The sequence below is a fragment of the Lampetra fluviatilis genome, chromosome 65, assembly GCF_964198595.1.
Source record: "Lampetra fluviatilis chromosome 65, kcLamFluv1.1, whole genome shotgun sequence".
Lineage (NCBI taxonomy): Eukaryota > Metazoa > Chordata > Hyperoartia > Petromyzontiformes > Petromyzontidae > Lampetra > Lampetra fluviatilis.
In genome coordinates, this window is record NC_136339.1 from 4,889,343 (window position 1) to 4,900,842 (window position 11,500).

Genomic DNA, 11,500 nt, shown 5'->3' on the forward strand with positions numbered 1-11,500 from the left:
TTGAATCAGATAATTGTATTTCTTCATTAAAAGCTTACATCATTTTACATCTGCAAGACTTCATAGAAAACGGCATTTCGTGTGAATTTTCTCTCGTCGTTAGGTAGACGGCCTTGCCGGGGGCTTCGTTTCGACGCGGACTTTCACCTGGTTGGGATTGCGGGATCGAGATAAGGCGACACGGAGCTGCTGGCCGTGCGAGAAGACCGCCGCCATCCGCAGATCGATTGCAACGTAATCGAACGTCTGTCCCTACACCTCCGTCGTCCATGCAGGGGGCGCGTAGGTTTGCAGCGCCCCCTGCATGACAACGACGGGAAGTGCAGCGTTCATCACGGATAAAGTTGTGCGTTTATCTCCATGTATATAAAAGGCAAAGCTGTGAGTATGTGTCTGTTCAAAATGTTTAGCGTACTTCCCGACATGCAACAAACTAGAAATTTGCCATGCGGGTACTTTCCAGACTGTACACCATGCAAACATTATAAAAATACACGTTTGTTTTTTTTAGGGAGGGGGGGAGCTCAAAAATGCATTTATTTTTTTGCACAGCAAGTGAGCTGTGACGTCACATCTGTCACGTGACCCGCGCACGTGGTAGCGTAACGAATTGTAGTGAAGCGGTTAGCGCTACGCCGCGCTACGAACCCGGCGATTATTTATTTTAACCGCTCCTGGGCCTCCCCTAGGTCGACTCAGCCTCAAACGAGTAACTGGTGTGTTGTGTGTGAACACCGCCACTGGGGAGACAAAGGCGGCCGGGTGTGGTGAATCCAAGTCCCGGGCGAAGCCAAGTAGTACAGCTAGTATCTATATATATAAAAGGGAAATTCGTGATTATAAGAGTATATCTTCTAGTGTAATAAACCCACTCCGGACGATCTCATATTCTCTTGTCTTGTCTTGATTCGTTCTTCCTTTACACAGCTCTCTCACACCGCTGGGCTCCTTTTCCCCGTTACTCCTGTTACTCCCGTTACTCGAGCGTGGCGTTCGCTCGCTTTTCTCGCTCCCTCACACCGCTGGCTCACGGCGTTGGGAGACAGTCTCCGGCCTGCCACGTGACCGCTGGCTAACGGCGTCGGGAGACAGCCTCCGGCCTGCCACGTGGCCACTGACTCACGGCGTCGGGAGACAGTCTCCGGCCTGCCACGTGACCGCTGGCTCACGGCGTCGGGAGACAGCCTCCGGCCTGCCACGTGACCGCTGGCTAACGGCGTCGGGAGACAGCCTCCGGCCTGCCACGTGACCGCTGACTAACGGCGTCGGGAGACAGCCTCCGGCCTGCCACGTGACCACTGGCTAACGGCGTCGGGAGACAGCCTCCGGCCTGCCACGTGACCGCTGGCTAACGGCGTCGGGAGACAGCCTCTGGCCTGCCACGTGACCACTGGCTAACGGCGTCGGGCGACAGTCTCCGGCCTGCCACGTGACCGCTGGCTAACGGCGTCGGGAGACAGCCTCCGGCCTGCCACGTGACCGCTGACTAACGGCATCGGGAGACAGCCTCCGGCCTGCCACGTGACCACTGGCTAACAGCGTCGGGAGACAGCCTCCGGCCTGCCACGTGACCGCTGGCGTGCCGGAGGCACAGACGTGGTCTCTCCTCGAAGCTCTCCACACTGAACCACGAGCCGTCTCTCTCCACCCCTTATATCACCTGGCTCACGTGATGCCACGCAGCCAATCATAAGCCTCTCCCCTGGAACTTTCTAGATGTTGCTATGCAGCCCCAGGGCTATGCCCTTGGCTCGACGTCCCATTGGCTGGCAGAGCCAATCACCATCGCCCTGTTACCCCCGGGGTGCATCATCATATTACACTAGTACTATACCGCCATCAACTTTCATGAACGACCGGGTGTTTAAGTTTAGCGATTTGTCGTATTGTCTGGCTGTTTAACAAGTGAAAAAATACAATCACTTTACTGTGCAAGTAAAAAAACATGAGTGTTTTGATATTTGATAATTGTTTTTTTACCCTTCTATCTGGCAACAAAACTGACACCTTTTTTACAAGGAGTCATGTTTGCATAGACCACAATACCTGCGGTCATAATGCAAACAAAAACATAACTCTGATGATGTACGCACTGTCCTTGAAGTTGATTGGTCCACACCCGAGACAGCTTTCCTTAGAGCCTAGTCTCACATGGTCCTTGAAGTTGATTGGTCCACACCCGAGACAGCTTTCCTTAGAGCCTAGTCTCACATGGTCCTTGAAGTTGATTGGTCCACACCCGAGACAGCTTTCCTTAGAGCCTAGTCTCACATGGTCCTTGAAGTTGATTGGTCCACACCCGAGACAGCTTTCCTTAGAGCCTAGTCTCACATGGTCCTTGAAGTTGATTGGTCCACACCCGAGACAGCTTTCCTTAGAGCGTAGTCTCACATGGTCCTTGAAGTTGATTGGTCCACACCCGAGACAGCTTTCCTTAGAGCCTAGTCTCACATGGTGTTGGACCAGATGACGCCAAAACGCGCATGTGCGCCTGGCAAATGAGGTTCCAATGGTGTTTAGATGTTTATTTATTTATTTAGGGCCCCTTTATAACAACATATGCTACAAGCCTCCACACTAGCTTCATGCGGCACTGGTTATTATCATACAGCGTGGCTAAAAGTCACCACGACACACCACCGCTCCCCACGACCACGCAGAGACACACACACAGACACCGAAATATAGAAGCAGGGATCTAAAGCGCCACTCTTGAAATCATCAGCCGCAGGGAGGGGGGAGGGGGGTGGTCGTGACATGAAAAAAAACGCTCGTTTGTGTGGCCCTCCAGAGCGAGACGAAATAATTTAATCGCTCCGTTGTTAATTACAAGTCGTTTAGTTACATCAACCATAAATACGTCGGGTGCGGAGTGCGGAGCGCGCTGTGTGCAACGCGTGGCGTCACTCGAGACTCGGGCTCACCGCACATCACGACAGCACCGTCGTGTGAGCGCGACTCCCACGTGCGGCGTTGACGTGCGTTGACGCGTGTGCGCGCACGCGATTGCGACGTGTGTGATTGTGACGTGTCAGCCATATTGTGAAGTGTCCGATTGTGACGTGTGAGCCATATTGTGACGTTTGCGATTGCGACGCGGATGTGCAATTGTGACGTGCGACGAGTGTTCCATTGTGACGTGTGACGTGCCATTGTGACGTGCGTGTCGTGTCGCGTGTGTGTGCACGCGCGAGTCTGTGTCAGAGTGCGTGCGTGTGTCTATTGGTTGTGCGTGTCTGTGTCAGAGTGCGTGTGTCTATTGGTTGTGCGTGTCTGTGTCAGAGTGCGTGTGTCTATTGGTTGTGCGTGTCTGTGTCAGAGTGCGTGTGTCTATTGGTTGTGCGTGTCTGTGTCAGAGTGCGTGTGTCTATTGGTTGTGCGTGTCTGTGTCAGAGTGCGTGTGTCTATTGGTTCTGTGTGCGTGTCTGTGTCAGAGTGTGTGTGTCTATTGGTTCTGTGTGCGTGTCTGTGTCAGAGTGCGTGTGTATATTGGTTCTGTGTGCGTGTCTGTGTCAGAGTGTGTGTGTCTATTGGTTCTGTGTGCGTGTCTGTGTCAGAGTGCGCGTGTCTATTGGTTGTGCGTGTCTGTGTCAGAGTGCGTGTGTCTATTGGTTCTGTGTGCGTGTCTGTGTCAGAGTGCGCGTGTCTATTGGTTCTGTGTGCGTGTCTGTGTCAGAGTGTGTGTGTCTATTGGTTCTGTGTGCGTGTCTGTGTCAGAGTGCGTGTGTCTATTGGTTCTGTGTGCGTGTCTGTGTCAGAGTGCGTGTGTCTATTGGTTCTGTGTGCGTGTCTGTGTCAGAGTGCGCGTGTCTATTGGTTGTGCGTGTCTGTGTCAGAGTGCGTGTGTCTATTGGTTCTGTGTGCGTGTCTGTGTCAGAGTGTGTGTGTCTATTGGTTCTGTGTGCGTGTCTGTGTCAGAGTGCGCGTGTCTATTGGTTCTGTGTGCGTGTCTGTGTCAGAGTGCGTGCGTGTGTCTATTGGTTCTGTGTGTGTGTCAGAGTGCGCGTGTCTATTGGTTGTGCGTGTCTGTGTCAGAGTGCGTGCGTGTGTCTATTGGTTCTGTGTGTGTGTCAGAGTGGGCGTGTCTATTGGTTGTGCGTGTCTGTGTCAGAGTGCGTGCGTGTGTCTATTGGTTCTGTGTGCGTGTCTGTGTCAGAGTGCGCGTGTCTATTGGTTGTGCGTGTCTGTGTCAGAGTGCGTGTGTCTATTGGTTCTGTGTGCGTGTCTGTGTCAGAGTGCGCGTGTCTATTGGTTGTGCGTGTCTGTGTCAGAGTGCGTGCGTGTGTCTATTGGTTCTGTGTGCGTGTCTGTGTCAGAGTGCGTGTGTCTATTGGTTCTGTGTGCGTGTCTGTGTCAGAGTGCGCGTGTCTATTGGTTCTGTGTGCGTGTCTGTGTCAGCGTGCGTGTGTCTATTGGTTCTGTGTGCGTGTCTGTGTCAGAGTGCGTGTGTCTATTGGTTCTGTGTGCGTGTCTGTGTCAGAGTGCGTGTGTCTATTGGTTCTGTGTGCGTGTCTGTGTCAGAGTGCGTGTGTCTATTGGTTCTGTGTGTGTGTCAGAGTGCGCGTGTCTATTGGTTCTGTGTCCGACTGGATGTGTGTGGGGAGCGATGGCGCAGTGGTCAGCATGGGTTGGATTGCCGCTCACGGCCAATGGCAGCGGCGAATATCCGAACCGTTCCTGGACCTCCACTAGGTCGACTCGGCCTCAAAACACCGCCACTCGGTTGACAAAGACGGCCGGGCGTGGTGGTGGTGGCGGCCTTCGTAGGCGCCGCTGCCTGCTAACAGCACTTGCCCCGGCAGCCTGGGAAAGGCTGCACGGGAGGAGGCAGAGGTCGCAACCGGGTACCCGATACCCGTACCCTACCCGGCTACCCGTACCCGGCCGGGTACGGGTACGGGTTGCCGTTTGCGACCCTGGTGCGGCCGGGTACGGGTAGGCCGTGAGTCACTGGTGAGTCACCGTTTGTCACTCATTTCCCAACGTCTTGTCTCTTCTCACAATTCAAGGTCCTAGAATCAACCCACCCGCGCCTGCAACGTGGCTTCATCCCAGAGGTCGCAATCAGGTACCCGATACCCGTACCCGGCTGGGTACGGGTACGGCCGGGTACGGGTACCCGTTTGCGACCCTGGTGCGGCCGGGTACGGGTAAGGAATCAAAACCCGTTTGCGACCTCTGGGAGGAGGGGATCTTTGTCTTTGCATGTACTGCGGATGATGGACACGCATCGGGCCCCCCCCCCCCGACTCTTGCGAATGGCGTCACCAGGGATCTTTAACGTCCCGCTGTGGAGTGGCGCGACTGCGCCAGGTCGAACTGCTACGACCAAAAAGGCGCCACACCGCAGCGTTTAAAAGATCAACGCATTTTTATGTTTTATTTTACTACCAGGTAAGGCTCACCATTGAGCTATATTTAGTGGTTCTTTTTCGGAAGCGACTTGCCCACAAACGATAGCCGAAACGAAGTGGGCCGACCATCATCATCATCGTCATCACCACCACCACGTGGACATTCATAGCAGCGGCCACGGGGAGAGAGACGGAGAGACACGCAAACTCCAAATATACAGCAGCAGGCGTCGGGGGTCGGGATCGAACCCACGACCTCCCGCGTACCAGGCGAGCTAGTTAACATCTTCTAGCCACCGCAGTGTTGACCAGGGCTGCCGCTGGATTGGAACCGTGAAGGGCAAGTCACCGCCCCATGACGTCATTTCCCCCTCAATCCGAAGACATTTTTGGGGGGAATTAATCTAAAATCGGGGAACATATCCCCCGTAAATAAATATAGTGTATACGTGTTACATGTACATGTATAGTGTGTATATAAGAAAATATGTGACAAGATGAATTCTGTTGTTTTAGTGTACTGCATGTTGGAAACATGTGTAATGACAACAGAGCCTGCATGCAGTGCGAGTGGACTAGTGGCCACGGGAGGTGATGACAGGGGAGTCAGTTGTGAGTGTGAAGGGACTGGTGGCCACGGTAGGTAATGACAGGGGAGTCAGTTGTGAGTGTGAAGGGACTGGTGGCCACGGGAGGTGATGACAGGGGAGTCAGTTGTGAGTGTGAAGGGACTGGTGGCCACGGGAGGTGATGACAGGGGAGTCAGTTGTGAGTGTGAAGGGACTGGTGGCCACAGGAGGTAATGACGGGAGTCAGCTGTGAGTGTGAAGGGACTGGTGGCCACGGGAGGTGATGACAGGGGAGTCAGTTGTGAGTGTGAAGGGACTGGTGGCCACAGGAGGTAATGACGGGAGTCAGTTGTGAGTGTGAAGGGACTGGTGGCCACGGGAGAGGTAGTGACAGGGGAGTCAGCTGTGAGTGCGAAGGGACTGGTGGCCACGGGAGGTGATGACAGGGGAGTCAGTTGTGAGTGTGAAGGGACTGGTGGCTACGGGAGGTAATGACAGGGGAGTCAGCTGTGAGTGTGAAGGGACTGGTGGCCACGGGAGGTAGTGACAGGGGAGTCAGCTGTGAGTGCGAAGGGACTGGTGGCCACGGGAGGTGATGACAGGGGAGTCAGTTGTGAGTGTGAAGGGACTGGTGGCCACGGGAGGTAATGACGGGAGTCAGTTGTGAGTGTGAAGGGACTGGTGGCCACGGGAGGTAGTGACAGGGGAGTCAGCTGTGAGTGCGAAGGGACTGGTGGCCACGGGAGATGATGACAGGGGAGTCAGTTGTGAGTGTGAAGGGACTGGTGGCCACGGGAGGTAATGACGGGAGTCAGTTGTGAGTGTGAAGGGACTGGTGGCCACGGGAGGTAGTGACAGGGGAGTCAGCTGTGAGTGCGAAGGGACTGGTGGCCACGGGAGGTAATGACGGGAGTCAGTTGTGAGTGTGAAGGGACTGGTGGCCACGGGAGGTAGTGACAGGGGAGTCAGCTGTGAGTGCGAAGGGACTGGTGGCCACGGGAGGTAATGACGGGAGTCAGTTGTGAGTGTGAAGGGACTGGTGGCCACGGGAGGTAGTGACAGGGGAGTCAGCTGTGAGTGCGAAGGGACTGGTGGCCACGGGAGGTGATGACAGGGGAGTCAGTTGTGAGTGTGAAGGGACTGGTGGCCACGGGAGGTAATGACGGGAGTCAGTTGTGAGTGCGAAGGGACTGGTGGCCACGGGAGGTGATGACAGGGGAGTCAGTTGTGAGTGTGAAGGGACTGGTGGCCACGGGAGGTGATGACAGGGGAGTCAGTTGTGTGTGAAGGGACTGGTGGCCACAGGAGGTAATGACGGGAGTCTGTTGTGAGTGTGAAGGGACTGGTGGCCACGGGAGGTAGTGACAGGGGAGTCAGCTGTGAGTGCGAAGGGACTGGTGGCCACGGGAGGTGATGACAGGGGAGTCAGTTGTGAGTGTGAAGGGACTGGTGGCTACGGGAGGTAATGACAGGGGAGTCAGCTGTGAGTGTGAAGGGACTGGTGGCCACGGGAGGTAGTGACAGGGGAGTCAGCTGTGAGTGCGAAGAGACTGGTGGCCACGGGAGATGATGACAGGGGAGTCAGTTGTGAGTGTGAAGGGACTGGTGGCCACGGGAGGTAATGACGGGAGTCAGTTGTGAGTGTGAAGGGACTGGTGGCCACGGGAGGTAGTGACAGGGGAGTCAGCTGTGAGTGTGAAGGGACTGGTGGCCACGGGAGGTGATGACAGGGGAGTCAGTTGTGAGTGTGAAGGGACTGGTGGCCACGGGAGGTAATGACGGGAGTCAGTTGTGAGTGTGAAGGGACTGGTGGCCACGGGAGGTAGTGACAGGGGAGTCAGCTGTGAGTGCGAAGGGACTGGTGGCCACGGGAGGTAATGACGGGAGTCAGTTGTGAGTGTGAAGGGACTGGTGGCCACGGGAGGTAGTGACAGGGGAGTCAGCTGTGAGTGCGAAGGGACTGGTGGCCACGGGAGGTAATGACGGGAGTCAGTTGTGAGTGTGAAGGGACTGGTGGCCACGGGAGGTGATGACAGGGGAGTCAGCTGTGAGTGTGAAGGGACTGGTGGCCACGGGAGGTAGTGACAGGGGAGTCAGCTGTGAGTGCGAAGGGACTGGTGGCCACGGGAGGTAATGACGGGAGTCAGTTGTGAGTGCGAAGGGACTGGTGGCCACGGGAGGTAGTGACAGGGGAGTCAGCTGTGAGTGCGAAGGGACTGGTGGCCACGGGAGGTAGTGACAGGGGAGTCAGCTGTGAGTGCGAAGGGACTGGTGGCCGCAGGAGGTAATGACATGTTATATGTACTGTGTATATATGTGACAACATTAATCCTCTTGTCTTAGTGTACTGCATGGTGTATACATGATATATGTTAATGTACTAAGTTTAACACGTAGCAGGCTTTCGCGACCAATATTATTCATAATAAAGGTTTTTGGGTGAGATCGCGTTAAGTATAAATGCTGTGTCGTAACCCTCCACCACCCGACACAGCCAATTGGTGAGGGATTTGTTGGAGAGTGAATCCACGACATTTACAATTTGAGTCGCGCCGTGACGTTTCGCTGGTAATTACATCCAACATCATCGGGCGATTTGCCAGATCTGCCAAGGTGTAAATGTACTGTGTGTATATGAACTGTGTGTATACATGTGACGATATGAATCATTGTCTTCGTGTACTGCGTGGTGTATACGTGTTACATGTATATGTTCTGTGTGTATATGTACTGTGTGTATACATGTGACAATATGAATCAGTCTTCATGTACTGCGTGGTGTATACGTGTTACATGTATATGTTCTGTGTGTGTATGATCTGTGTGTATACATGTGACAATATGAATCATTGTCTTAATGTACTGCGTGGTGTATACGTGTTACATGTATATGTTCTGTGTGTATATGAACTGTGTTTATACATGTGACGATATGAACCATTGTGTTTGCATTGTACGCAATTGTAAAGCGTTGTGTATCTGACATGTTTTGCATATGTACAGCATTTAAATAGTACATTCTATAAAACGTCTCCGTCTCGATAATTCAATCCTCATAAGTGTACATATTTACAGCGTGTGTGTCTGACGTTTCGCGCCACGCGTAAGGGGGACCCTTCTTCAGGAGCGAGTGAATCGGGCGAGTTGAGTCGCTGAGCGAGTTTGTGGGCGGGCAGGTGGGTAGGTGGTTTAGTGGATGGGCGACTGAGTGGGTTATTGAGTGGGTAGGTGGGTGAGTTAGGTGAATGATCAATAGGTGATTGAGTGGATAGGTGGTTTAGTGGATGTATGAACTGGTGTTTGAGTGAGTGTGTAGGTGGTTTAGTGAATGGCAAATGAGCGGGTGGTTGAGTTGCTGAATGACCGAGTGGTGAGGTGAGTGGGTGGGTAGGTGGTTTCAAGAATGGGTGTTTGAGTGTGTGGTTGAGTGAGTGGGCAGATGGTTTAGTGGATGAATGGGTGGGTAGGTTGTTTCGTGAATGGGTGTTTGAGTGGGTGGTTGAGTGAGTGGGCAGGTGGTTTAGTGGATGGGAGACTTAGTGGGTGATTGAGTGGGTAGGTGGGCGAGTTAGGTGAATGATCATTAGGTGATTGAGTGAGTGGATAGGTGGTTTAGTGAATGTGTCTATGAACTGGTGATTGAGTGAGTGTGTTGGTGGTTTAGTGAATGGCGAATGAGCGGGTGGTTGAGTTGCTGAATGACCGAGTGGTGAGGTGAGTGGGTGGGTAGGTGGTTTCGTGAATGGGTGTTTGAGTGGGTGGTTGAGTGAGTGGGCAGATGATTTAGTGGATGAATGGGTGGGTAGGTAGGTGGGTGAACGAGTGGGCAGATGGTTTAGTGGATGAATGGGTGGGTAGGTAGGTGGGTGAGCGAGTGGGCAGATGGTTTAGTGGATGAATGGGTGGGTAGGTAGGTGGGTGAGCGAGTGGGCAGATGGTTTAGTGGATGAATGGGTGGGTAGGTAGGTGGGTGAGCGAGTGGGCAGATGGTTTAGTGGATGAATGGGTGGGTAGGTAGGTGGGTGAGCGAGTGGGCAGATGGTTTAGTGGATGAATGGGTGGGTAGGTAGGTGGGTGAGCGAGTGGGCAGATGGTTTAGTGGATGAATGGGTGGGTAGGTAGGTGGGTGAGCGAGTGGGCAGATGGTTTAGTGGATGAATGGGTGGATAGGTAGGTGGGTGAGCGAGTGGGCAGATGGTTTAGTGGATGAATGGGTGGGTAGGTAGGTGGGTGAGCGAGTGGGCAGATGGTTTAGTGGATGAATGGGTGGGTAGGTAGGTGGGTGAGCGAGTGGGCAGATGGTTTAGTGGATGAATGGGTGGGTAGGTAGGTGGGTGAGCGAGTGGGCAGATGGTTTAGTGGATGAATGGGTGGGTAGGTAGGTGGGTGAGCGAGTGGGCAGATGGTTTAGTGGATGAATGGGTGGGTAGGTAGGTGGGTGAGCGAGTGGGCAGATGGTTTAGTGGATGAATGGGTGGGTAGGTAGGTGGGTGAGCGAGTGGGCAGATGGTTTAGTGGATGAATGGGTGGGTAGGTAGGTGGGTGAGCGAGTGGGCAGATGGTTTAGTGGATGAATGGGTGGGTAGGTAGGTGGGTGAGCGAGTGGGCAGATGGTTTAGTGGATGAATGGGTGGGTAGGTAGGTGGGTGAGCGAGTGGGCAGATGGTTTAGTGGATGAATGGGTGGGTAGGTAGGTGGGTGAGCGAGTGGGCAGATGGTTTAGTGGATGAATCGGTGGGTAGGTAGGTGGGTGAGTGGGCGGGCGAATTACCGAATGGGCGAGTCGGTAGGTAGTTGAATGGACGGGTGGACGAGTGGGTTGGCGAGTGACTGAATGCGCTCCTGAGGAGTCACTCCCAAGGACACGGAGTGAAACGTCGGTACATCGTGCCAAGCGACACACACAGCTCCACTGGAGAGAACCACGCAGCGGCACAACCGCGAACGCCTCGCAATGCAGCGGGAACCTTTAGAGACTCCATCATCAGCATCATCATCATCGCCGCCGCCGCTGCGGAATTTAATAACTTACGTTGAATAAATACGGTTAATAATCTTACGAGGAGCAGTGCACGACATTTACAATAACAATCAAACCGATCACTGCACCGTGGTGGCTCTCGCTCGTATTGGCAGCGGTGCGGGTGTGTTTGTCGCGAGGACGTTACGGGGATAGAGCCTGGTGTAGCTACCTTGGCTGTACCACCACCACCGCCACCACCACCGCCACCACCGCCGCCACCACCACCACCACCACGGCCACCGCCGCCACGACCACCACCACGGCCACCACCGCCACCGCCACCACCACTGCCACCACCGCCACCACCACCACCACCACCACCACGGCCACCGCCGCCACGACCACCACCACGGCCACCACCGCCACCGCCACCACCACTGCCACCACCGCCACCACCACCACCACCACCACCACCACCACCGCCACCACCGCCGCCACCACCACCACCACCACGGCCACCGCCGCCACGACCACCACCACGGCCACCACCGCCACCACCACCACCACCACCACCACCACCGCCACCACCGCCGCCACCACCACCACCACCACGG

The 11,500-nt window shown here is 54.6% G+C and overlaps 1 long non-coding RNA gene across 1 annotated transcript; it reads left to right on the forward strand.

Moving 5' to 3' along the window:
- The first annotated feature begins 6,121 nt into the window (after positions 1–6,121).
- Positions 6,122–6,629, forward strand: LOC144951999 (uncharacterized). Its single transcript, XR_013640563.1, has 3 exons — positions 6,122–6,203; positions 6,464–6,515; positions 6,568–6,629. It is a non-coding gene; the product is annotated as an uncharacterized LOC144951999 (long non-coding RNA).
- The last annotated feature ends 4,871 nt before the right edge of the window (positions 6,630–11,500 follow it).